At 41.9% G+C, this 27,005-nt stretch overlaps 1 protein-coding gene across 3 annotated transcripts in view; it reads left to right on the forward strand.

Annotated features, from left to right (window-relative positions):
• Positions 1-272: 272 nt before the first annotated feature.
• Positions 273-27,005, forward strand: part of il1rapl2 (interleukin 1 receptor accessory protein-like 2) — a 364,876-nt gene continuing 338,143 nt past the window's right edge. For 2 of the 3 annotated variants that reach the window (XM_076103526.1, XM_076103528.1), the window contains exon 1: positions 273-2,349. The gene's annotated coding sequence lies outside the window, so the exon portion shown is untranslated. The remainder of the gene's footprint in view (positions 2,350-27,005) is intronic. The other variant, XM_076103527.1, reaches the window with a different exon arrangement.

Here is a 27,005-nt window from a genome sequence, read left to right on the forward strand (position 1 = left end):
CCTCTTCAACTTTTCATTTGCTCCTGTTAATAAAAAGCAATGGCATAGAATATGTGAGGGGGACACAAGAATACGGATAAACCCCTTTATTTTCTCCCCCTTCTCTCTCCCTCACACACGCACTCACACTCATAAATGTCAAAATAAAACTTCATAATGCAAATTCAACAACAAGAGGAACCGTCTCTCTCTCACTCGAAGTATGTGTGTGTGTGTGTGTGCGTGTGCGCGCCCTCGTGGTGCTGAAGGAACAGCGCCCTTCACGTGGGGAATGAGAGGCGGCTGAATGAAGCAGCAGGCTGTCTGTCCCATTCATTTCTATTGGTGTCTTATCTCCCAACAACAAATCCTTTTTTATTGTTGTTTTTTTCTGGGACAGGAAACTATCTGGCATCTGGAAAATGTGTGCGGGTTTGAATATCAACACGTAGGAAGGAACGATATTTCTTTAATGTTTTCTATTTTTTTTTTGCACACAGCAGGCTCCCCCCTCTCTCTCGCTCCCTCTCTCTCCCTCTGCCTCTCGCTGCTCTGTGCTCTCTTGTGGACTCTCTCAAGGCACTTTGGATAAAAGCCTTCGCAAGATGTGGCAGATTGCATGTCTCTTATCTGTCCTTCCCTGGGCAGGTGGTGAAGTATCTGAGGGAAACGAGTAAAGAGAGGAAAGGTTTTATTTCTAGAAGGGGGATAGAAAGAGGCGCATCTTTCCCTTCCAGTTATTTCGGCCACCGAGCCAAAAGTGTGGTTTCTCTTTTCTGGTTTAATCACCGGAGCGGACGCTCTCCTCCACATCTCTTCTTCTCCTTCTTCTTCTCTCCCCAATCGTTCTGTCTACTCTGTCGCTGAACGAGAGAAGATCCAGCTCATCTCTCATACCCCTCCTCTTCCTCTCTCCCTCCTGTCTCACCACTCGGTGTTTGGAGGAGAACCCAAAAGAAGCAGCTCAAGGCTTCGCGCTTTTTCCTTCTGCGTCCAGCGCTGCGAGAAGGATTTCCAAAAGTCGTTTCAAGTGGACTTTTTTCGTGATTTCGGCACAAAGGCAGCGTGGCTCTGGACCGCATCGAGGGGGAGAGAAGGAAGGGCGAAGCACTCTGACCTGGAGGGGACGTATTTCTGGGGAACGAGAAAAGTAAAGAATTGACGAAGAGAGAAGAGGAAGGTACCGGGGGAGAGAAATGGAGAACACGCGTGGTCTCTTATTTCCGTCTTTTCGGATGGATTAGGACACCGAGCAGAGACGAGGAGAGACCTTGACTTGGAACCTGTCGTTTTATATCATCGACTTGTGTCTGGATATGGACTGGTCGCTGTAATCGATCAGCTGATTATTGGCTGATTAACTGTCGGACGTTATCACCGGTAAACTTGGACTTGTGGGGGATTTTAAGAGGAGAAGGGAACCCCGCACTGCAGCTACTCCCTCCTGGCATAACAGCACCTCCGGGGTGATTCATTGATTCATCAATATATTGACGACACCAAACTGAAACAATCGATTGATTATCTCATCACTAAGGTCGACCTTTCTGCCCATTTCTCCCATTTTAACGTTTGAAGTGTATCCTTCAATACAACTTATATATAGTAAAACTATATGTACCAGCAAATATTTATGTCGCTGTAGGAATATTACATAAATGTTAAAGCGATCATTAAAAATTAAATATGAAGTACACTAAAGCCCCTGAAGAGATATAGCATGGTGCTACAAGGGCAGAAAGTACCATAAATAACTATAAGAAGGAGCATAAACTCGCACAATTGCCACAACAGCTTCCCTCTGAAATCGTTATAATAATTTAATAAGGATTATTATAGTGCAAGTGCTTCGCGGGACTCCGGTTCGGAGATTGGAAGTTATTTTTGGCTGCGCAAAGTGGAGCGACTCTTCCACACCAGTGCCCGGACAGAGACAGACTGAACGCAGAGGTCTACCTACTTGTCTCTGTCTAACATCCCCGGCCCCGGAAGAAAGGAGAGGGGTGGGGGGGCACAGAGGGGAGAGAAGGAGAGGATGCGTAACTGTGGTTAATTGGAGGGGACTTAGCCTTCAAACATCTTGGAGCAGAAGAGAGAGTGAGGGATTCTATTCTTTTTTTTTTTTTTGCAGTTAGGAAGACGTTTCCTGTTTTAGGTTTCTATATTTCGAAGAAGAAAAGCGACCTCTATACTTTCATTTATCTCTCCATCGTCCCGTCAGTTCGGAGAGGGAGAGGAACTGGCTGAAGGAGACCCACGAGGAGAGAGCCAGAGGTGGGATTTATTTCAGCAGATGTTCACCATTTCGTCCGGTTGAGAATCTGTCATCAGCGCCGCTCGGATTCAGGAATAGACACTCCGAAGCACCGGGTAAGAGAAAAAAACAACACGCTCCGATTTTACGCGTGTGCACGCATTTGTGATATGAGTTTACTTCACGGGCTGTTTTGTGGACGCGTACTAGTGTGAGGAAGGATGGAAGGAAGGAGAGAGAGATAGTTATTCGCTCGACTGTGTGTGCGTGCGCGTGTTGTGCGAGAGGCGAGAGACCGAGTGGCGGAGGGAGCGTTTTTACGCACGAGTGAGAAAGAGAGAGAGGGAGAGAGTGAGCTCGAGTGTGTGTTACGCCATGTGTGCGTCCATGAATAAGCGAGAATAAAAACAGCGTTGGATTCTCAACACTGCTTCAAAAACAAAGTCTTTTGACTATTTCGGTCCCACGAACTCCCCCCACAAGGCCAATAGGCTGCTCATTATTCATTCATCAAAATGCAATGCGTGTGTGCGAAGTATGAGTGCGCTAAAAGCTGGGCATCATGGGTGACAGACATTCCCTCAGTGGAGAGCAGGAGCAATGAGCCAGAGATGCAACACTGAACACATCAGCAAAACATATATATTTTAGTTTAGATATGTTCTCATCTGCCTTTTTCCTTCCTTTTCCCTTTTTAACTCTACACGTGGTCTAATATGACCAATATGCCCCCCCCCCCTACATGGAGTAGGACACCCAGACTGAAAGACTGAAACAACCGTTTTGTGGTCGTTTCACCTCTTTGTAGTTGTTTCATTGACTTTGTTAACAGTTCCAGGGCCCCGCTGCCCGTTAGGCCTGTACAGTAACACATTTTCATGGAAATATGCTCCGAGAATCCCTTTTAGCCAGTCGGGGTGAAGCACCTTTGGGTGAAAGGGGTGCCATTTTGGTTCCACTGTATAATTTTCCCATTTGTTCAAGTCTTCCCAAACACAGACGCTGTTTGTCTGAGTGCTTTACAGCCCAGCAGGTGCTTTCTCTCCCTCCCTCCCTCTCTCTCTCTTCTCTCTGTGGGAGTGTAAAGAAAGAGAGATTGTGTGTTGGAAGGACGAACACAGAAAGTGTGTTTGTAGTGTAAGGATGTGTGTGTGTGTGTGTGTGTGTGTGTGAATGTGTGTGTGAGAGAGAGAGGGGAAGACAGAGGCGCTGTATGTCGTCTAATCGTGTATGCGTGTGCAACAATGCCACAGCAGGGCTGTCTCACACACACACACACACACTCAGTAGAGGGATGCGTGGAGTTTAATTATCTTGGCCGTTTAGCAACAAGGTGAGCATCAATCGTCAGAGTGGAAGGAGACCGAGCGCCCATCGGAGGCTGCAGGTGTGTGTGTGTGTGTGTGTGTTGATTTATAGTGTGAAGCCGCTGTCCTATAGATCTGACCGGTGGGCAGATGGACTGGAAGCAGAACGACTCCGTCACACTGACCAACTCCGGCCATCTATTACCAGGATGGAGGGGGGGGGAGGGGGGGTTACAGCAGGCTGTATGAGTGGAAATAGAGAAAGAGAGGAGGCGGGTGGTGGAAGAAGTATTTAGATCCTTTACTGATGGTGAAAGCACCGATACATTAAAGGGGACATACACAAAACTCACCTGTCCAGTGCTTGTGCACATACATTTGGGCATTTGGAGTTCCTACCAACTCACAAATTGTGAGACAAGACAAACCAGTGAATACGGGTATATTCAGTCAGACAGCATGAGAAAATATGTTTCTTTATTTAAATTTATTTTTTTACATTTAACCATGTAAACATGTTTTCGTAGAAACCCAAAATACAAGTATGAACCTGAAAATGAGCATGATATGTCCCATTTAATGTAAACATACTCCATTACAGAATGACACTAAAGTAAAAGGTATACATGCACATTAGGTAGCTGAGTGTGGTCTGTTGGCACACCCAGCAGGGATGTCACCAGGTCCTGGAGTACACCTGTACATCACAGCATGCCACGGTCTTCATCGGTTCACAAGGTTTTTGATTGACTGTAAAAGACAAATAAAGAACAAATAGATCAGAGCAAGTTCAAAAAGAAGTGATGAGAAACAGGAGGTGACATTTAGAGCAGGCAGGTAGAAAGAGTAGATGGATGAACTTGAGGAGAAAAAGAAGAGAGATCAGAGGGAAGAGGAGAGATGAGGAGCGTATAGTGCAGAGGGAGTCACTGCTGTTTTCTCTATTATAATTGCTTCGTGGTTAAATTAATTCATTTTGTCACCCGGTGCTCCTGCGATGTACTGAATCCCTGCTAAGTTACTGAAATGATTATCTACATATCTGTAGTAACACCACAAGTAGAAGTCTGCTCAGTGGAACTGTTGTTAAGCTGAATTTAATACATTTGTTTAAACCATCACTGGTCTTTAAATGTGAGCTGAGGTGAACTGATTGGAGTAAAGAGGAGGGATGATGCAGGAAGCGAGGGAGGAGACAAAAAAGGAGGATGAGAAGAAAAGGAAAGGGTTGAAGGAGGAGAGGAGATCTAGTGAATAAAGAAGGGAGTGTAGATTTAGAGACATGAGGACAGGAGAGGAGAGAGGGAGATCCATAAATTGTGGAAGGGATGACAGGGAGCAGAGAGGCGCTGGAAATATACGAGAGGGGGAAGTCTGGCTGAGCGGATGGCGGGGTGAACGAGGGAGAAAGAGGGAGAGAGAGACAGAGGGAGGGTGCTATTGAAGAGCCATAAGCCGCATGACTGTAGATTTGAGATATTGTAGATTCAGCCTGTTTGCACCAATTATTCTCGCTGTGGTCTAGTTTATGGGCTCTTTCTGGGAATCTATGAGAAACTGTCAAATGTAAACTTCAGAACCAAATGCAAACCGTTTTCTCAACAGCAGCCAGGACCCATTATACCTTCAAGGCAAAGTGTTGCTTACTGTTTGTGTTGTTCAAACCCTCAGGGACTTGACTTTGCTGCTGTGGAGGTTTGGCTCATAATATATGGTCTTTATTAGCCGATTGACTCTGTCGAGGAGAATTGTAAATATTCAAATTTGTTTATGGCTCAAACAACATGGAAAGTTGACAATCCACGATGTCATGTCAGCTGGGTCATTTCTATGTGCTGAAGAAGATGATGTGACGAGAGAGAAAGCTCCAGAATCACTTTGTCAAGCAAACATAATAATAAAGAGCACCTTTGTTACTCGTGAGGGCCTTCAATGAGGTCTCACCCCGACTCATCATATTTTACCACTTGGAGCCGGTCTTTATCTTGACATAGAACGTGTCCGCATGGTTAACGTTGTGAAACAATTCATGGTTAATGTAGCAACACGTGACATTGTAACACATAGTTAACGTTGTGCAATGGTCGTCAGTAAAAATCACTCAACTTTGACCCCTGAATAAAGTTTGTTTGTCCCGTCCACCACCCCTTCGTACTGCGTCAGTTGCTTTGAGCATCTAAGAATGACACGCTTGGGCTAACACTGGCGCTAAAAAAAAGCCTTGCGTGTCGGTATCAGCACGCCAAGGAGCCACTGCCCAAATGATATTTGATGCTCTGGGAGTGACACCAGGTTGGCTTCACAAATGACTGACAAGCACACTACTAGATGGACCTTGCAGCTTGGCGGTGTTCTCAGCTGCCATTTCTGAGGCAGACATTGAACCTCAGCATTCCACATTCAGCATTTGTTTTTTTGTGTTTTCTTTGGAATTGACAGCAAACATTTACTCATGTTTCATGGCCATAATGATAAATGTACTAATTGTAAAACCTAAAATATGTGGTTGCCAATGGAAAAACAGTTGTTTCTGTTTCTTTAAAGCGAGTTTCTCTGTAGTTCTGTGGCTCTCTGCGGCTCTGATTATACGACTTCTGTTTTAAATAGAAACCTCTGATCAGTCCTACGCTGCCTGGCATGTGTGATACTATTATGACTTGTGTATTGCAAAATTTCAAAGAGCAATTTTGATCAAAGTGATGCCACACAATGTAGTAATCCTTACACTTCTGTGAAACTCTGGGATAATTTAATGTCATGCATGCTAAAATGATCAAAGAGTCTTTATTTTTGTGTCATATAAAAGAACTTGCTCAATGGCAGTTTGGCAAGAGGCAAAAATACATACAGCCTGCTGGTTAACTGCATATTGAATATGTGAAAACACAGAAAGGACACGTTATTGAGACTAGTAGTGGCAAGCCTGATTAATCTTTTACCACATGGGTTTGTAATTACCGTATTTTCCGCACTATAAGGCGCACTTAAAAGCCTTTACTTTTCTCAAAAAACGACAGTGCGCCTTGTAATCCGGAGCGCCTTATGTATGGATCAATTGGTTAATTGGTTGATCCATACTGGTTGTACACGGCGCTCTGTCAAAATGTTTCAGTACGACTGGTAAACTACAAAGCCGCACCGCGGTAAACACCGGTACTGTGCTTACTCCTAGTCCAACACCACTTGTGTGTATAAAGACCCCAAAATGGCACCTTTCAAGAGACACGCTTACGACGCTATTCTATTCTATGCGCCTTATAATCCGGTGCGCCCTATATATAAAAACAGTTCTAAAATAGGCCATTCATTGAAGGTGCGCCTTATAATCCGGTGCGCTTTATAGTGCGGAAAATACGGTAGGTGTTTTACAACATGTTCCGTTTAAAGTAGAGCTGCACAAAGCAATACTGCCTTTCTTTTTATCGCCAATATTTTCATGCCTCAACGTTGGCCATCGTCGTGGCCGGAGGCATTATTATTTCATCTTGTCCGTTCGTCTGTCCAATTCTTGTGAACGCAACATCTCTTGACAACATAGTTCCATGCAGTATGTGATAATCACGAAATCCAATCTATTAGTTTCATGTACGGGGACTCAAATTGTCTGTTCGTCGCTCAGGATCACTTGTTTTTCCGGATGACATCATGCTGTCAAACAAAAGTTAAGTTCAGGCGACAAAATCATATAGTTATGTTAAGGAAAACCGTCGCAAAGTTAGGTTTAGGGAACAAAACCAATAGATTTTTCCATTGGCATTGTTTTTCTGTCCATGTACACAAAATCAATAGATTACATTTTGTGACTATTTCACGAGGTGCCATGATACTGGACTGCTCTGGAACTCCTGGAGAGAATTTCTTCAAATTTGGCACAATTGTCCACCTACACTCAAGGATTCACTGGTTAGATTTTGGTGGTCAAAGGTCACTGTGGCCTCACAAACTACGTTTTTTGGCCATAACTCAAGAATTCCTGCTAATAATGACAATTTCACATAATGAAGTGAAATTATGGACAGACATAGATGTGAAATGCAACTTGACTGGTTGGCGGAGGTATAGGACCACAATGCAGTAATCCTAGTTGAGGATGCAGCTAAAATTGTGTGAGCATTCAGTTGGTCACTGATCAACTGAACCGAAAACTCTTAAGCACAGACGTTTTATTTCGTCTGTTTTGACTCTGTAGATGCTGGTAGTCGGATGTTGTTATCTTTGTAAAACAGCCCGACGAGCTCTTTCCCCTGTTTCCGGTCTTTATGCTATGCTAAGCTAACAATTTCCTGGCTCCAGTTACGTATCTAACGGAGGTGTATCGATCTTTAACACAATCTACAATCAAGAAAGTCTCCTGACCTGCTTTGCATTATTAATTGTTGGGGGGGAAAATATAGTCGGAATATAGTTTGTTGAAATCGGAAAAAAAAAGTTGGGTGGGATTTGGAAGACTAAAAAGGTAAAAAAGTGCCTGATCCATGAAAATGTTAGTCAGTTACCACTTCTGTCCGAACTGCAAGACATGCAGGATGGGGTTTCAGTGCTTCCACCTCGACTAATAAGGCGGCTGCTGTTACCACAGTGTTATGGAATTGTTGTCGGTTCTCATCTCTGTGGAGGTCACACTCAGCTCAGATAGGAGCCCTGCAGCTGATAAGGATTCAGTGATTCAGTGTCTTGCTCACAGTCAGCAGGGTGGATGCCTGCTGACGATGAGGGTTTGAACAAACACCATCCGGCTGAATGGGTGGTGTACTCCACATGGCGACCTCTAAGGACTGTGCGTGTGACCGCTGACTTGAATGAACCAACCTAACCTTAACTACGTTCATGTCGTGATGCAGGTATGGATGTGATTTGCTTTCAACCTTGTCTCCAATGGGACAACACACTTTCTACCCTTCAAGCTCCAGTGCTAACACAGACTTTCCTAGAGTGTCATTTTGTTACATTTACAAAGTTTAGTGTTTCTCCTCCCTGAAAAGTAGACTCACCAGTGTCCCTCGCAGCATCACTCATCTTGCCGGTCACAGCGTCTGGATTGCAGCTATTAACCGTCCTTGTGTAAGACATTCTGGTCTCAGGTCTCCTTCTGGCTTGTCGTCGCTTGATAAAAGAGGCAATATGCTTTAATGAGACTGGATCCCAGAGTGAGAGAACATTTTTCTTCTGTGTGCCGCAAAGGAAAAGTTGCAGAAACCTTGGCAACGGAGCAATAATGTAGTATTTTATCTCCTGCAGGCTTTTTGAAGTTAAACAAGCTAAAAGCTGTCCTGCATTTAAACCCCTCTGTCCAAACAAGCAGTAGACTTGTGCCCAGTGCAATGGAGATGTTGTTGTCAAAGCGCTGAAGCTGTTTTCTGAGCTGATCAGGTTAAACCTTAAAAGTACTAAACCTTAGCTTATTTTACGGAATTTAAATTACATAATTTTACAGCCAAAAAAATGTAGGGAATTCTAAGAAACACCATGAGTTCAAAGACAAAGTAGCTTGAAGTCACAGATCTTAAGCGCTGGAATGATACGATTGTCCTCATACAGAAATAGAAAAGTGTGTGTGCATCTACATCACTTCATGAATTCCTAATCTTTCTCTTGTGTGCTAATAGAAAGAGGTCTTCTGGGGTTCAACAGAGCTCCGGCATCACACAGCACACTCATTTATCAGTTATGATAATTGATGTGATGTTTGCTGACCGTGTTTGTGTGTTGGTGTGGATTTCAGGGAATTCTGCCCCCCTTGTCAAACAGAAACACATCAGTGGTGATGATGGGGGGGGCGGTCCTGTGCCTGTAAGGAACGCATCACAGCTCAGCTAATCTGGACTCGACAGAGCATGCTCACCCACACACACAATCACACACACACACACACACACACACACTGGGCAATATTATAAGAAAGGATAACACATCAAACTTTTGCAAGTGGATACTGTACATGCATATTATGTGAGACTGTCCTTACCAGAAGAGCAGTATTGTTGTATTGTTGCTGCTGTATTACTTAAGTAGAGTACATTTTGAGTATTCCTATAGTAATTACAAATGCTGCTAAAGCACCCTAATGTAAATGGAGTAAGATAAAATGATTCCTCCTCACTGTGACTCTCCAGTTCACCCTTTACCACATCTACCAGCGTGCGTGGCCTATCCCGAGTTGACTTAACATGGTCTGACAGGCCAATCCCTATGGATTCTGATCAAACAGAGCAATAGTGTACACAGCAGCAACAGTCTGCAAAAGCAGCAGACATAATATGGCAAAGATCAGCATTCTGCAAAACTGATTCGACACGTTTATCTGCTGATTCTACTTTATTAACGTTTTTTACTGAAGTGGTTTAGTTGGTATTTAGACTCACGTGTGTTACAGGTAACACACATCAGCACACTGTGGAGCTTTCTTTTGTCACCATTAAAGAGCCGTACTGTATTTGATGTTACTGACAACCTTTTTTTTTATGCAGCAATCATCACCAAGCTGGATGTCAGCTGCGCCATTGCGTTAAAGACTGTTGAGCTGAGTTTCCAGAACAACAGATCTAGAAGATGAACATGAATATTCCGTCAGTGTTTAGTTAAAAGTGTTGCTGTTAAAAAAATATAAAAACAAAACAAAGAGGAAGATGTGATGTTTGTGATCAGGAAATAGACTATAGTATATATAGTAATCCTGTATATACAAACATTAGTATACAACTAAATAATATATTACTAATAATTAGAACATATTTCGAAGAAAAGTTCAGATTTTTTTACCAACTTCCTGAAAAATGTCAAGAGCAAGAAGACAGACTGTCCTGTTTGCGAACTGCAAAAAAATACCAAGAAGAAGAAGAAGTCAGAGTGGCCCTGTGTCACGGGATTTCACGGATAGGACCCAATAGCAAGACCACAGGAGACAGGAGTTGATATAAACAGGTTTTATTGTGAAGGTGTGGAGCCCGTGGTCCGACACCAGAGGGCAGGCGGATTGACGGTGTGAGTCCCGTGGCACGACACCGGAGGGCTGGTAGCTTGACGGCGTGATGTCCCGTGGCTCGACACCAGAGAGTAGGCAGATCGACGGTGTGAGTCCCGTGGCACGACACCGGAGGGCTGGTAGCTTGACGGCGTGATGTCCCGTGGCTCGACACCAGAGAGTAGGCAGATCGACGGTGTGAGTCCCGTGGCACGACACCGGAGGGCTGGTAGCTTGACGGCGTGATGTAGTCCTCTAACACAACGGAGGGCAGAGCGGCGCTGAGTAGTCCATAAACACAGAGGGCACGGGGGATTCCCGGACCGACGGACACCGGAGGCAGGCGCACGAGGGAGAAGATACAACGGGGTTGAAGCAGGTGAAAGACGGTACGACCTGACAACCCCAGACTGCAGGACCAGAGTTTATATATTGCCAGGGGAATCGTTAGTGGGACCTGAGTCTGGTGTGTCAGGCTGCAGGAGGGAATCGGCTGGAGTGGCTGCAGCTGTGTGGCAATGGGAGGTGTAGGGTCTGACAGGGATCCTGACACCCTGACTGCACCAACAGGAAGAGTTTTTCGGATCAGTCCTTGTTAGTAGCAGCATTGTCATGCAAAAATAGTTGAATTGAACTGAAGAATGTTTTAACTCTCTGGGCTGCCTGGAAGGGAGGAAACGAATCAAACACTTGTGTGTGTTTTTTTTGGGGCCGTGAAATGGGCTGAAACATGCAGGACCTCTTGGCCGGTCCTTTGAACATCAACGTCACACAGCAGTACTTGTGTTTGAGCAGACCACCACATTTCTAAACTTATTTCATCATTTCAGGGGCGAGGCCACTTCACTTTTGGTGTTGACAATGTTCTTTTAGGGCACAAACAGGAAATGCTTATGCAGTAAGGCCATCAAATAAAACCATGATTCTAGTCCACAGAAATAATGAATTTAACGTAAGGGTGAAGGATGATTTTCATTATCAATGAATATGTTAATTTCACAAAATACGTTTGGTTTATTGGTATTTACTTTTCAGAACTTTTGCCGGCCCGGTTATGTTGACTGATTTTATTGATTTTTCCTGAATATTTGTGCTTGTGTCTGCACAGTCAAATGCACCATTCCCTATAGCCCTGATCCAGAACTGTAGACTACGTATCATGCTCCTACATTGATATCTACCATAAGTCTGCCAATTTCAGTCATATAGCCACTCAAGATTTCCACCGGTGATAAAGGTCACTTTGACTCTTGCTCGAGCAGCATGATTGGACGCCGTCGGAAAGATTTAAAGCATTTCTGTTGTCAAGAAAATGACGAGTTGATGCAATACACACTTTTTCAAAACCTTGTTTAAAAAAAAACCTTCATGATATCGAATCAAGTAAAAGGACAAAAGGAAAAGTGAAACCACGAGTCAGGATATATCATAAGGGGATATATCATGCTTTTCAGGTTGATACTTCTGGGTATTTTGGGTTTCTACTAAAACATGTTTACATACTTTAATGTTCAAAAAACTGAAAACTGAAATACTTTTTCTCATACTGTCTGTCCGAACATACCCGTATTCACCCTCTGTCTGAAATGCTGCGCTTTAGCGCCTGTCTCTTTAAGAGCCCCCTCTCGAAAAAGCCCAGTCTGCCCTAATTGGCTTGCTAGAAAAATATGTTGCACCTTTTGCAAAGCGGTGGATGGAGGTACTCGGAGGGGGTTGGACGTAGGAAGTGGAGCCAAATCTGAATGACTTGTTGAAATGATTTGTTTTCTGATCTAGTCACACTGACTGGGTTGTCTTATTTCATAGTTCGTGGGTTGGTAGGAACTCCAGATAGAACATTTTTTTAATATGATGAAAAAATGATATGTCCCCTTTTTAAAGGGGACATATCATTTCCCCTTTAAGTCAAGTACAAAATGACCAGATGGGTGACTCAACACCACATCTCTGACACAGATTTTATCAAAGCGAGCCTTTGTAACTTTAGAAAGAAACACAATTTTTATTTATTCCTATTACAAATGAAAAATGTAGTTCATAAGTGAAAACACACCCTCTCTCAATTAAACACACTCAAAAGATTTGCTGCTACAGCCTTATGACTAATCTGCTATGTTTTATCATTCAACATCGTCCTGTAATTGTTCAACGTATCCGCATATAACGGTTTGTATGATATCTCACGAAAAGTTACTTCTAATTTTTCTCTTGCGTTTTCCTACGAAAGTCCAGCAACACATTTCAATGTCCGATTGTAACATGAATTTGGTCTTTTCAAAAAAGGAAACTTAGCTAGATTTAGGTAACAAAACCTCTTAGTTTAGGTTTAGGAACAGATGGTTGAAAGATTGCTGTTTGTTGGACCCATCCAGCACCCTACCGCCCGCTCGCTGTGTTCTTGTGCGGTATTTATACCTCCTCGTTTGTGATCTCGTGGATAACATACATTATAATTTCTTCGGATATCTATGAATCATGGCGCGTTATGTTTCTAGATGAGACCAGCCTGAATTGCTATATGTGGCCACATTGACTCCTGTGCTAATCTTACAGTCTATTTTGATTGATTGGAACTGGTTGCACTGGTTTCTACGTGGGACTGAAGATTATGGCCTCGACACAACTCAATTTGTAGCGCAGACCCCCGCACAAGGTTGTACTTCCTGTCACACGTCTTGGCTGCCTCTGTGAGAGGCGCCAAAAGATCAAAGACTTGCATACAACTGAATGCAAATCAACGGGGATTAGACATGTCACAGCCGGTTTGAATGGCTTCAAATCAACGGTGAACCCTTTAAAGCTGACGGGCATGACGCAGTCACGGCCAGTCAGACACCAATGTTGCCGCATTTTTCTCATTCAGAAATCCAACCTGTTTGACGTAAGCACTCAAATCTCAAATAGTCTGCGTGTCTAAATGTTGTTGCACATGATCATTTATAGATTTGATATTCTTTCCAACACTATAAGGGGACATCTCCCAGGTTCAAATGTCCGGATTTGATTTCGATAAAAATATGTTCTATTTTCTAAAATGCGGAGTCCAGTTCTATAGAATGGTCATTATCTTTTCTGGAAGAGGAAGGACAGAAAATTCTTCAACATAGGCTACTGATTGTATCCATGAGGCCATGTAGAACTGTGCAAGCCCTCTGTGTATATGTGTGTGTGTGTGTGTGTGTGTGTGTGTGTGTGTGTGTGTGTGTGTGTGTGTGTAGGCTTTAAAACGACAGGTTAACCCATTTGTCCTCTGGGGACTCTTCTTTTTCAGTCCCCACAGCGCTACAGAAAATAGAAACGGGATGTGTGTGTGTGTGTGTGTGTGTGTGTGTGTGCCTGTGAAGATACGAAACAATGGAGGCTTCCTCTATCCTCTGGTGTCCTGCTCTCTTGCTCTCTTTTCCTTCCCTCCCTCGGCTCCCTCCTTCTTCTTCTCTCTCCATTTATCTCTGACAGCCTCACTACATAGCATCCATGGCTTTATTAATGGAGAGGAGAAGAGATACCACACAGTTCGCAGTTCCATGGGACCAGAGTGCAAACTATCAGAGGGATTCACGAGTGCTGCGGTTTACATGAAAATATGACGAGATTCATTTGAGGATACTGGAAATTGCCTTTTTTTTTTGTCATCGGTCATGACTGAATTTAAATATGAGCTATACGCAGTTGGCAAGTTGTGGTCGGACAAAAGGCATTTTACTAAACAAGTTTATCTGCGTAGCTGTGTTGACTGCAGCTGGAACATTATAATGCTGTGCTGCACCTCCTCCTCGGCCAGAGCATCTACACTGGCACCGACTTTCCGGTAACTCTGACAGCGCCACAGTCTGAATAAAGCTGGGAGACTCTAGCTCAAATTGTCTCTCTTTTCTTGCCAGGAGGTGCTCTCTGTGCTCCGGTTGCCAGTTTGTGGTTTTCACGGATAATGTGTCCTCAGATCAGCGGGGTTTACAGAACTGAATGTGTGTCACTGGCCATGAAAAATGTGATTATGGGTCCTTTTAAACAATAAAGACAGTGAGGCCGGAGCCATTCATTCGGCACGGTCAATTATAATAGTGACGATAAACTCTCAGCAAGTGTAGTTACAGAGTGAAGCACTGATTTTACTGGCAGCACCTCCAGGAACTGTCTGGTCTGTCGATGCTCTAAAAGCCGGTTCACCTGGACAGGTGGGACTATGCTTTGATCCTTCCAATGCCCGCTGCATACCTCAAGTGCTCAAGTGCAAGCTTTCGGAACTGCATCACTGCGGTTTGCACACAGAGCTTATGGTTGATACTTGCTTAGTTGGCTTTGGTTAATAGGAATGTTCTGTAATGTGGAGGAGCGGGCAATAGTTGTTAGTCGTATAAATTCATTGTTTGTGAGTCTTTTTGTTTGTTCAAAACCAATTTTAGGTCAAGGCAACAAAACCATTTAGTTAGGTTTAGGAAAAAACATCATGTTTGGGCTTTAAATATATGTAACCTTAGGTTTAGACGACAAAATCACTTCGGAAAAAACGGCACAAACGCGTCACTTCCCTAAACTTTGGGACACGAACATCGGTCTGGAACACCGATCTTATGGTTTAAAGTCCTGTGTTTGTTTGACCCATCCACCCCCTCACCTGCCCACCATAAGTGGTCTTTCTCAATATTTAATACTTTGTCACTACCTCTAAACGTTGCATAGTCACATGGATGCGTTTCATTTGTTTGCACACCAAGGCAAATGATCCTAATTGGCTTTCCATTGGCATTGTTTCCGTGCTGAGCGACACGGAAAAAACAAATGCATGTGCACTGGGCCGCACAGTGAGAAGGTCCTCCCTTAGGTTCCTCCACCAGCTTCAGATGAAGTTTGCATGTCTGTATGGGTATTCTTTAAGTGCTCCAGTGTCCTTCCACAGTCCAAAGACAGGCAGATCTGGTGAACTAGAGCATCTAGATGACCTATAGGCATCAATATGAGAAGCTGTGTGATAGACTGGCGACCGATACCAATACTGACCATTATGTGCTGAGATACACTGTACAGGATGAGCAGGACTATGAAATGGATGGCTGGATGGAGGTCGTTGCAGACTCATTTTCACATAACATTGTTTAACACATCTATGTTAGTATTTGAAGATAAGGACATATTGTGAAAGTGATCAAGCTAGTTTTTAGTGAGTGTTTCCTTTTGGCAGAAATATTAAAGATTAATGTCTGAAAGTTCTGTTGTTGTTTCACTACGGCTTCTCAGAAGTTAACAGAAATAAATAACTTCATAGAGAAACATTTAAAAGTACCAAAGACATGGAAACAACTCAGTGTAAAACAAGGGTAGCAGTTCTCTTCAGGATGAATTATTCATGTTAACGGTTTCTGTTTAGGAGAAGAAGGGTGTTTTCTTTTCTCACGGAGAATAATGTGTCATCATTACAACCGGCTAGGGACAGTTTTATTCTATGTATGCAAATTGGAAATGCTTTCAGCTCTTCTCAGTCAGCAACCAGTATCTATGTCAGATGTGTTCTAGTGCGTAGGTACGTACGTCCACATTGGATCATTTCACAGTAAGTAATGTGGCCTTCATGTTGTGACGTGGAAAGGAAGTGTGAGGACATTGAGGTGAAGGATGCGTATATGATAATTGCCATGCACTGGTGTTGTAAAAAGCCAGATAAAAACAAAACAAAAAAAAGTCGGAGATGGGTATAAAACAAGACTTTACACGCCGGGGCATCTTTTCTTTTTCATGCTAGCAGCTCTGTGAGGCAGGGATTGGGAACGGCGGTGTTTCGAGCTGAATGCAGCATCGTCAGCATGCTAACATGCTCACAATAACGATGCTAACACACTGATTTTCAGCAGGCAAAACGTTCACCAATCTCACAATCTTAGCTCGCTAACATTCATAAACATTAACTAAACACAAAGTAGCCGACAAAGTAAAGCTCGTTTGGACAACATTGGTTCTCAGTACACAACGCTAACCATGATGGTCTATCGGGATGGAAACGCTCGGATGAAACATTTTCATTCAGTCATCTCATTTTTCTTTGCTTACTCTTCATTTACCCCAGTTTGTCTACTCACTGGGACTTATTTTGATCAGCAAAATGGATTGCAGTGTATGTGCGCAAGCGCGCTACACACAGTGAAACAAAGGCAGGGGAAGGAGAGAGGAGAGAACATGATGAGAGGGAGAGAGAGAGTCTAGAAAGAGAATCTGGCAACTGAGCCCAAACCTGTTTATGTAAACATTAATCTTGGCTAAACTGCTGATAGATTGGCTTCACAAACACAAACACACACACACACACACACACAAGCGAGATAATAGCTTCAATCCCACCTCTCAATAGACATATACTCCCATGAATACGACACACGGAGAGAAGTGAGGCCTCTTGTAATTAAGTTCTACATGTGCAAATCCAGTTGTGAAGCATTGCTTGTGAGATCGACAGTATAATCACATCGCCCCAAAAGGGAGAGACCGCTTACTTAGCATTTAAATAGGTTCCTTCCCCCCTGCATCTGTGTGTTCAAGCAACACAAATATTGCAGTGTACTGTATTTCATTGTGTGTGTGTGTGTGTGTGTGTGTGTGTGTGTGTGTGTGTGTCTGAGTGAAAGAGGAAAGAGTGTACATGTGTGAGAGAGGGTGTGTATTGGCATGATAAACACTGCCATGTATGGGCTACAGCATGTGTGTTCCTGTGTGTGATAAACTCGCATTGCAGTGTGTGTGTGTGCAATAAATCTTGCTTGCACATTACTTCTCAGGGTCCCAGTGAAACATTGTAGTGTCAACAGAGCAGGTTTTAAAAGGGATGCAGCAGGAATATCAGGGACAATTAACTGTTTGTGTGTGTGTGTTTTTTCTCTGCGCACACAGATACTATAACAGAGGGATTAAAGTTTCTGTTAAATTCATGGTGTAGGGAATTCATTTTTGTTGATTCGTAAAGCAAAGTAAAACATCATGTCGTTTTTCGTGGTGTGTGTGTGTGTGTGTGTGTCCTAAAGCTCATCTAGTCTACTCAGGCTCAGGGATTTGGCCTTGTGAAACGCAACAGTTGTTCTATTTTTCTGTCCTCCCTGCGTATTTCCCTGAGTCTGCAGAGTAAAATTGAGTTGGCACCATTCCCTTCTGAAGTGAGGGGGGGGGGTTGCATCTTGGGTTTTACACTGTTGCACCGTCCTTGCTACTTTTCAAGCTCTTTTAGAACAGTCACAAACACTCTGTGACCTACAGGGTGGTGAATAGGAGCCAATTCGCTTGTGCCTTAAACTTCTCCGACTCCTCCAGTTACAAAAAGAAGTGTGGTTGTATAGAAGTCTATAAGAAAATGACTCTTCTTCTAACTTGATTTATTCCCTCAGTCAACATTGTAAACATGAGTGTATGGTCTCTAGTTCCAAGTGTTCTTCCATACAGCACGATGTTCATTTAGTAAATGATGGTCCCATTTAGAGTCAAATAGAGAATAAAGCAGGGAAAGCTTTAATTGTCCGTGTTTGGTCTTAGAACTTTAACACTTTCAAAGTGTATTTTCATTTCCTGAGAGTTATTGTAAACTTTTTTGGTTGCCTAAAAATGTCTTATTCAGCATTCTGTTGTACTAACCTCCACCCTCTCGTGTCACTTCTGGTTGCCAAAGGCCAAGATGGTGATAGCCAAAATCCAAGCGACCAACAGAACTATCAATTAAAGTATGTTTTTTTGTGATATTTGCTCAAACTGTCACAATATCCTGACAGTAATACATTAATTCAATCAAAAGCCCATTGCCTGTGTACATAACCCAGGCAGAAATTACCTCTCTCACGACAACTTCATTGGGAAACCAAATTAGTATCCATGACATCTTTTTGAAAACTCAATAATGTACATGATTTTCATTGGGTTGTGTAACACAACTTGGAGCAGAACTATTGATCCTTGATCTTGGATCCTGATCTTGGATCAGTTTCAACTCTTAGAGTCATCGAACAAATGATGTGGAGCTGATGTGGAGCATTAAAGTTCTGGTCAGCCTTTGGACCAAAAAGCATTGCTTACATTTGCTATACTGCAGGCTTGTCCTTGGCGCCAAGATTAGATATAGCAGCTCCAACAGGCAACACGGACACCTACCTCAAAACAAATTAGTAGTTATTTAATTAGGTATTTAAGGACCTCTTTTCTGCTTATCGGTTTCTGAAAGCAAAATGTCACAAAACCCTTCCATTAAGGTCCAAACTTTAGCCTTTTCTGGATCTTTCTATTGTCCTTTCAACAGAGCTATCTCAGAGACTCGAGGTTACAACATGACATTTTAGGAGAAGAAAATATCTCTTCTTTGAACGGAAGTTTTGACTAGATAAAACTGCACACTGTATCTGTTTGCATTGGTACAAATACTGTAGCTCCTGATATATATATATATATAGCTCCAGATATTTAGCTCCATGACAACTGAACAAACATCGTCCTCTCAAGAGGACTGTGTGATGCGGTTGAAAGCTCTAGAAAATGTTAATAAGGGGCTTTGAGTTAAGCATTTTTTGCTTAAACTGCCATCTCCAAGGTTGATTTGACCTTTTATGTTGCAAATGATATGTCCATCATATCATCAGAAATCAGAAATGATACAAGTTCCCTTTTGGATTTCTAATGTTTGCTTAGGATGCAGTAAGCGTCTGTCATGTGCAACTCTTAATGCAATCTTAAATGTCGTCACTGCTGCCTGAAACGCATCGTCACATCATTAAGTTGCATCCTTATCATCATCATGAAAGAAACATCATCGTCCTTTTTTGTTTTCGCTTGGATGATGGTTTTTCTGTGCCTCCGGGGTACGTTTGTCATGCCAGGGCCACATGTACAGGAAACATCAACAGTGAAAAGATAAATGCCATCTCTGGTAGAAACACCATTTCCGTGGAAAGAAATACTAGTCTTTAGCTTGGGCTTGTTCATCTTTTGCTGAAAGCTCTAAAGTGTTAATTGGTTTAGAACAAAGGTATATCAATTACCATTGTTGAATGTATTAATAACCCTTAACTAACAGTTAATAAACAGTAACTAATGTGGCTAGAAAATATTTATTTATGGCGTTCATGTTGACTACGGTAATAATTCATACATTATTCACTGTTTGAAAACACACTTTTAACATTAGTTAATGCAGTAATAAGCATTAACCAACAGTTAAGTAATACAATAACAAGCATTAAGTAACTGTTAGCGAATGTCGATTATTAACATTTATTGTTGGTTTACATATTAATAAAGGTACTAAGTAATATTAGTATATGATGATTAAATATGTTAATTAGCATGTATGTCATGAAGTTCAGAGCTAAGCCATCTCATTGAGAGAAAACATTTTGTTTTTATAAATGGTTATTTAAAGCTTATGAATGTCCACTAGTGGTGTAACGGACCACTGTCGATCCGTGATCTGTACATATCCCCTCAAGGTTCAGCACGCATGTGAACTGCGGATTAATTACACCGTTTAACATTCACCATTACAGTGTGAAATAAAGTTTTACTGATGATCGTTATCTGTCAATATTCAGTAAAATATGCGACCAGGACATCGGCATTCATGCTTTTCTAGTCAGCGATCTGTGATAATGTCACATTGTAAACAACCAATCCATGTTTAAATTTACAGGAGAAGAGCTAGTAACGTTAGCAACAACACTAACGGCTAACGAAGGAAGGTTCTGTTCAGTTATAAAACAGGAAACCCAAAAATTACGTGACATAACTCAGGGAACATGCCGAGGTGTTAAAACAACATAAATAGACATTAGAGAGGGAATTATAATCTGTTTAACTTCCTAACACTTGCTTATAATACATCATTAACACTACTAATGACAAGATTAGTTATAATCCATAAAAATACAATCTTTTATTTCCTTATCATTTGAATTGTGTGTTTTTATGAGAAAATAACCCTCTATAAATTACTAGAGCAAAATAAAAGAATAACATTTAGAATTGTTGATGATTGCCAGTATGGATCATCAATGATCATCAATTAGTATCTGCGGCAAAAAAACGTGATCGGGGATATCTTTAAGTAATATTTGCTCCATTTTTTCTTTTGTGCTGATCCGATCTGTTATCTGATCCGTGACTCTGATCCGTGATACGATCCGCACCGTGAGTTTTATGATCTGTAGTACCACTACTGTCCGCTTACTTCGCCATCATCCAACTTATGACTTGTTTTTGGTGGATACGGTTGAGATACACACTCCATGGTCTTCATGTAGATGTTTGCTTGTTTTCCTTTATCTTCATGTAGATGTTCCTTTAATTTATAGCGTAAACTATAAATGATTGTGCGTGTTGTACAGATATATGGGTAAAAATAAGCCAATCCAATGGCTTGTACGTAAAGTACTGGATGGCAGGATTTGGAATCTTTTTACTCCGTTGTCACTATGAGCTGATTGTTGATTAACTGTTGCGTGTTGACGTTTCTATGTTTTCTCCACTCCAGCTTTCATTTTCTACTTCTCCAACAAAACAATTTGTCCGCGAGGAGCTTTCAGAATGTGCAACAGAAAGTTGACATAATCAGTTCAGTGGGTCATGAAACACATAAATGGCAAATGGGAACTAGAAATCTCCCATTCAAATACGTGAAACAAACACCTACTGACAAAAGGAGAGACGTGACATGATCATAATGATACCCTGCCAGTCCCTTTTATCCCCTTCATTTATTCTTATATGACATACAGCAAGATGTCAATAAGTAATAAGGAGTGGGCGAGCAGGTATTTATTATTCATATATGTCTAACGTTATCAGAGAAACATGCTGGGGAGATGATTTATGACTATTGAACATTGTACAAGCGGAGAGGAAGAGACAGAGGTAGCGGAGGGATGCAGAAAGCAGGAGGGAGTGATGGAGGGAGATGTTGAAATCAGTGTGGTAACAAGTGGCACTCCTTATACTGTGGGACACTGAATCTGCTGTTCTCGCAGAGACAAGCTCAGTTCAGCTCTTTTTCTTGTATCTAAAGCATGCTTTTATTCTGAAAGATTTATTCCGGGAGACTTGGAGCCTCAATTATACATTTTTTTTAAACTTAAGTCAGCTTGTTGTGAAAATGTCACTAAACCTAAAATAAACATTTAGTGACATTTACTTAAAGATTTTATTTTGAAAATATGGCTTTTGAAGACAAATAGTGCATGTTATTCGGAAACAAAGTCTAAATGACATTAACATAGTTTGGCAATGCGAGTTGAAAATGTATTTTTCCTTGAAAAAGTCCTTTACAGGCAGTAAATACATAGATGGATAATGTTGAAAAAGTGATTTAGATAGAAATTGTACTGTTTATTGTAAACTCCATTGTAAACCATTTACATACAAATTGGTCAACATTGTCTTTTACTGGGGTCCAGATCCAGATCAGATTTAGATGAGGGATCAAGAGAGGAGAATGGAGGAGACCTACATCTATTGCACGTCTGTCCGTCCTGATAGAAGGATTCCTCCTCAGTTGCTCTGCCCTTATCTGCTGCCCGGGTCCAAGGACAGAAGGTGTCTTATATTGTACAGATTGTAAAGCCCCGGAGGCAAATTTGTTATTTGGGATATTGGACAATATAAATAAAATTGACTTGACTTGAACTAAGAAACTATGAAATGGGAACAGGTGAAGATAGCATCCACAGCAGCGATATCACAAGAACCACCACAGGGTCTAAGCATGATACAGAGGATGGAGCAACAGACCAACAAAACAGCACACAGTTTCCTGCTTAGTTAGAAAGAAAGAGTAGGAATGGTTAGTTGGTAAGAACGAATGCAAAATACACTAGCTGAAGTGCATGTAGAGTAGCGAAAAAGGTTTATGTGGGATGTGCTTCAGTGAACGTCTATCTATCAGTCCATCATCTGTAAATGTGTAAATGCAAAGTGGCTCTTGAAATTGACACCAGAAGATTTAAAATGTGTTGCAAACGTTTGTTTTCAAATCGATACTTTAAATCAGCAATGTAACAGAGTGGACACAAACTGTGAAGCCAAAGCTAAAATTGACCTTTTGGAGAAGAACTTTTTTTACGAATTTGAGTCATTTGAGCCCTAACCTCTTCTCAAATGTTAATGAATTTACGTTTATGAGTTAATATCTTCATCATCCTACTTGAATTTGATTCACATTTACAATATTTTCGGAGAGAGAACAGCAAAGGAAAGAGATAGTAAAACCGTAAAAGAGAGGGAAAGAATTGAGAGGATCAGGGTTACTGTATGTGTGTGTGTGTGCAGGTAATAATTCACCATTTAGACTCCTTCTCCCTTTTACTTCTTTTACCTGTCTTTTGTTGCATTGTTCTCTCCCCTTCAGTGCTCTCTTTTCTTACCCTTTTTTTTCTCTATTTCTCTGCATGCCGTCTCTCGCTCGTATGTTTCTTCTGCACTTTCCCGTTCTCATTACCGCCAATGTGTGACCCGAGCTGACATCTAGTTTTTAAAGGTCTAGCATGTGGAGTTGGTACGTGAAGATGGAGCATGTACACACCGAACCCACGCCCAGGCCAACACACAACCAACAAGCCTTGTTGGTGCACATTCGTATGTGTGCTCGGACCTTATATGTTTGTCTGCTTTTGTGTGCCTCAGTTTGTTGATGTGTGTATTAAGGTCAAAAGACAGCTTACACAACGCTACCAATTACAGGAACGTTTGGTATGGCCTTGACCTTGGACCTGTGTGTGGCTTCACCACAGTACAGCCCACGCTTGAAGAAGGTTGGATCTACAGGCTGCAGAGAAGGAATTATTATTAACTGGCTGGTCCTATTTTACTGGTCCATATGGAGTTAATGCAATGAACCCAAACCGAGGGGCAAAATTAATAAAGAATGGATTTTGGCCACTAATAGCACCGTGAATTGTGCATCATTTGCAAGTCTGATTCACACTTAGCCCCACAAACTTCACATAGCCTATTCCGTTTCACTGCAAGTCACATTACATTAAACAGTAACACTGAATTACCACTGGGGGACTCCCAGTTATTATTATTATCTATTACCATCTCTTCTCCCTCAACAAATCCAATCGGGGACATTGATTTATTGACTTTCACCAATATTGCCATACAAATAATTTGAAAGATATCGGTACAGAAAAATTCTAGACATGGTGGCTTTAAAAGGCTTTAACAGGACCCTTTAAACACTGTTACGGACATGTCTTTAAAATAGCTACATTTCAGTGCAAAGTCAATACATTTCAATCATTAGAGCTGCTCCTAGGGGTGAAATAAATCTATATGAAAGATAAGAATGTCCAACACAGAGGAAACCTTCATAGCCTATTAGCTACTAGCTAATTACCACATAACCCATATTTATGTAACGCTGCTCAGCTATCGTATAAACTGCTCCCCAAAACTGACATTTTAAAGCCTTGAATTCGGTATTTTGGCCGTCGCCATCTTGGATTTCGGCCATTGCCATCTTGGTATTTTGCAACCATTCGGAAGTGATCATATTTAGACAGTGGAGGAGTGAAGCACTTTCATGAAGCCGTGCAGACGAGCTTTGCTGTGCTACCATAAATCAAGGCACATTACGGTTCCCTGGTTAACAAAAATGACTGATTATGATGATATGAACACTGTCTTGAGAAGAGTCATGGTATCCACAAAAATACAACACAAAAGACTCAGTAGGGGAATTGTCAAGTGACATTACATGACGAGGGGCCCTGGGCATAGCCTAACATTGTATTTGGTTTTCATGCAATAAGTAGGAAGTTTCCGAGTTGGGGAAGTGTTAAAAGGGTTGTATGTGAACCATAACATGTTCCTGTAGGTAAGTTGGGATGATACATCAACAGGATACAGCAGAAAATGTGCAAATGACAATATAGAATACTAACATACTTGTTCTAAACGATAAAACACAGTAGTGTAATGCTTTTTCTTGCTTTTAATATGTGCACGTCACAGAGATATATTTAGGAATGAACCATTACCAGCAAATATATGCTTTACATTCAGTAAATGGATCCCAGCCCTGCTCGCCGTGACAGATGCACATCATTACCTTTGCTCCTACTGTATGTTCTTTATTTTTTTTTAACTTTGTAATGGTAAAAAATAAAGGGAAAGCTCTGGAGCCTTTTCTCTCAGCAGGAGGCTGCCAGCATTATCTTCAGTCTGCTTCCTGGTTGATAATGACGGGGCAGAAAGTACAGGCTGTCACCGCCTGATGCTCCTTCGAGCAGAGCAAGAAGGGAAGGGGAAGATATAAAAAGCGACATGACGGAAAGGATAATTTGGGAAGATGGGTTTCCTCTTCTCTGAGCGCGTTGAAATATCATTTCTCATTGTCAGCGACTCTAGGGCTTTTATTGCGCTTTTATACGATCTTATTTTTGTAGCGCTTTGAGTGGAAGGTAGCTTTGTTTTGAGGGGATTCATCCAAGGCGTTTGTGCTCCGTGCGTTTCGGTATTGTGCAGTGGGTGGTGACAGGAGGGATGGGGAGGAGAGGGAAGAATGACAACGCGGCGCCGGAACAGGACCGGCCGTTGGTTGTAAGTGCTAAAGAGGATCCTGCCTTCCTCGTGTGCTCACTGTGTCTGGGAGAAAATGACTAACATCACCACTACAAGGCTCTGCTAAACAGATGCTGCTCAATGCCAAATGGGTCATTACACCAACTAAACTGTGCGCGAGTCTGAGTGCGCCCATGTGTGTTTTGTGCGCGATGCTATATGTGTGTGTGTGTGTGTGTGTGTGTGTGTGTGTGTGCTGTTGTACGTGTCACTTTGCAGACCGCGTGTGGGTATGTATAATGAATTGGTATGTTGTATTGATGAGGACATATGGTGTTTCCATATGGGGGTGTCACGCTTTGTGGAGCCTCAGTACTGCGAGTTGATGTGTCTCTTCTGCTAATGTCTCTATCATACTCCATGTTGTTGTATCATTGTTATTATTTTATTATTGCTCCTTGCTAATCTCTTATTAATAGAATCAAGGTCTTTCAGGGTTTTCATTTCTACTTAAGTGACAGATCGGATTCATCTTCCTCCCTGAGCAAACAACTGTATACATCACTTATGTTCCTCTTAGTAAACATGCTCACAAGCCCTTCCAGGAGAGTTTTGGCAGCTTGCAGGGAAAACTACTTGCCTTCTGTTACATAAACTCTCAAGGCCTTAAAACTTCATAAATACCATGAACGATGCATGTATAGACAATATAGTAAAGACATAAAAAATAAAAACGTAAGATGATGTAGGAAACCAAGCCTGTCTCCTGGTAATTACATAAGCAGCACCTTTTTTTTTTCACCCAGGAGACCGCTCTTTGTGTCCCGTGTCAAACCAAATGAACATTGAATTATCTTACAGTACTTTCAGACTTGGCTAGCACCAGCTACGGAAGAAGCAGTTATTTGTTTTATGTTATTTTACATAGTAGAGCCTCTGATCAACCTTCCATATTTGACAAGTTGGGAGTAAGAACATGTTGTTGTATGTATGTAGTTTGTTCTTAGGTTACATTTTCAAGGGATTGTAGTGCTTTCATTTTGTGAGCAGGATGTTCACACTGGAGACCAAGGTTCACATGCTGAGCCCTGCATGTGGTTAGGTTTAGGCAACAAAAGCACTTTGGGTCAAAGAAACGTCTTTAAAACTGTGGATAAACACAATTCACTTCCTCTATTCTTCACAATAAAAGTCACCCGATATTTTTATTTCATAATGAAGCAGCAAAATCAAGAAATGCTGGGTTTTAGTCAGTGGCAACTTAACAGAACTCCTATACAGCTGAAAGCAAAATAGTATAACAAAGCAGATATCTGAAAGGCCAAACAGGGGAGGAGAGAAACTAAACCAAACAGCAAAGAATCTGTTGGAAGCTATGAAATTACTGAGAGCTGAACACACAACATAAATCTCTCTGGTTGTGTCTCACGAGTTTGACTACATTGCACTGTTTTAACAGCAAACAATGCAGATACTGTAGGTGAGCAACGCTCGCACATAACTCGGACTACTTGAAAATAACACAGCGAAATTCGGATTTGTACCAAAACACATCTTGTTTGTCTGCAGTCTCAACATAACCCATGTGCCCTCAATGTGTTTTGACTGAAAGCAGACCAGTGTTTGAAGCTGCTCACTTCAAGGGGTTAAGGCCGGTTCACGTCCAGCTGGGGACCTTCGCTGCATGTCACACCGCATCCCTCACTCCCCCTCATTTCCTGTCATCTCTCTATTGTCATGCAACTGTCAAATAAAGGCATACAATGGTCAGGAAAACAAGGATCTCTTTTCTGATCAGATCCTGTAAGATGTGTTCGTAGTGCAAACAATATATACGATCATTTAGACAAACAGCCAAACAACAGTTGAGTGATTTGGAATGAGAGTATGGAATCCGACAAACACTTGTTGCTGGGATCAGGTACATTTAACTGGCTCGTCAGCATATAAATGGGTTTTACACTGTCAGGAGTTTGCTGACTTAACACCC

The sequence above is a fragment of the Anarhichas minor genome, unplaced genomic scaffold (assembly GCF_050575085.1).
Source record: "Anarhichas minor isolate MPS153535 unplaced genomic scaffold, ASM5057508v1 ptg000028l, whole genome shotgun sequence".
NCBI classification, from domain to species: Eukaryota; Metazoa; Chordata; class Actinopteri; order Perciformes; family Anarhichadidae; genus Anarhichas; species Anarhichas minor.